This window comes from Corvus brachyrhynchos, unplaced genomic scaffold (genome assembly GCF_000691975.1).
Source record: "Corvus brachyrhynchos isolate BGI_N302 unplaced genomic scaffold, ASM69197v1 scaffold30, whole genome shotgun sequence".
Lineage (NCBI taxonomy): Eukaryota > Metazoa > Chordata > Aves > Passeriformes > Corvidae > Corvus > Corvus brachyrhynchos.
Window position 1 is genome coordinate 1,085,216 of NW_008235742.1, and position 671 is coordinate 1,085,886.

Here is a 671-nt window from a genome sequence, read left to right on the forward strand (position 1 = left end):
CGTGCTCACAGCGGCGCCGAGGGAGCCCCCGGCGTGGTGTCTGACGAGAACAGGCGGCCTTGCCCCGTGGCCGGGCCTGCCGTGTCCCCATGGCAGCGTCACCGGGCTGGGCACAGCCCTCACACTGCTCCTGTCCACCCCGCTGGGGACGGCGTGTCCCACTCGGCGGTACCAGTGCGGGAAAATCTCCCTGGAAAACAGTTACCGAACGCTTAAGCTGCCTGAAATTCTCTGCCCGGCTCCCCGGGGACGGGGTGTGTCAGCCCGGCTTCCCACCCCAGAGCTCGGCCGTGGGTGTCTCCCCACCCTGGCGTGACCCCCACCCCGCCTCCCGCCCCCGCGGCTGCCGTCCAGAGGGGCTGGGCCAGGGCCAGGGCAGCCCCGAGCGCGATCGGGAGCCTGGCGGTGCTGATCTGCCTCGTCGTGACTTTAAATGTCATCGGTTCCGAGCGGGACAGATGACCCCCCGCCCTTACTCTGAGTCACTTGGCAGGAACAAAGTGTTTCAAGCACAAATCTTGGCGCAGGGCCTGACCCAGCGCCAAAATAAAGTCAGGACTGAAGAGCTGATAGGAGTGACCCAGCAGCATTTATTTAGCCAGGACTAGCCCCCTCAGCGCTGAAACCGCTACCGGGGCCAGCCGCGAGAACCAAACCATTATCGACTGTAG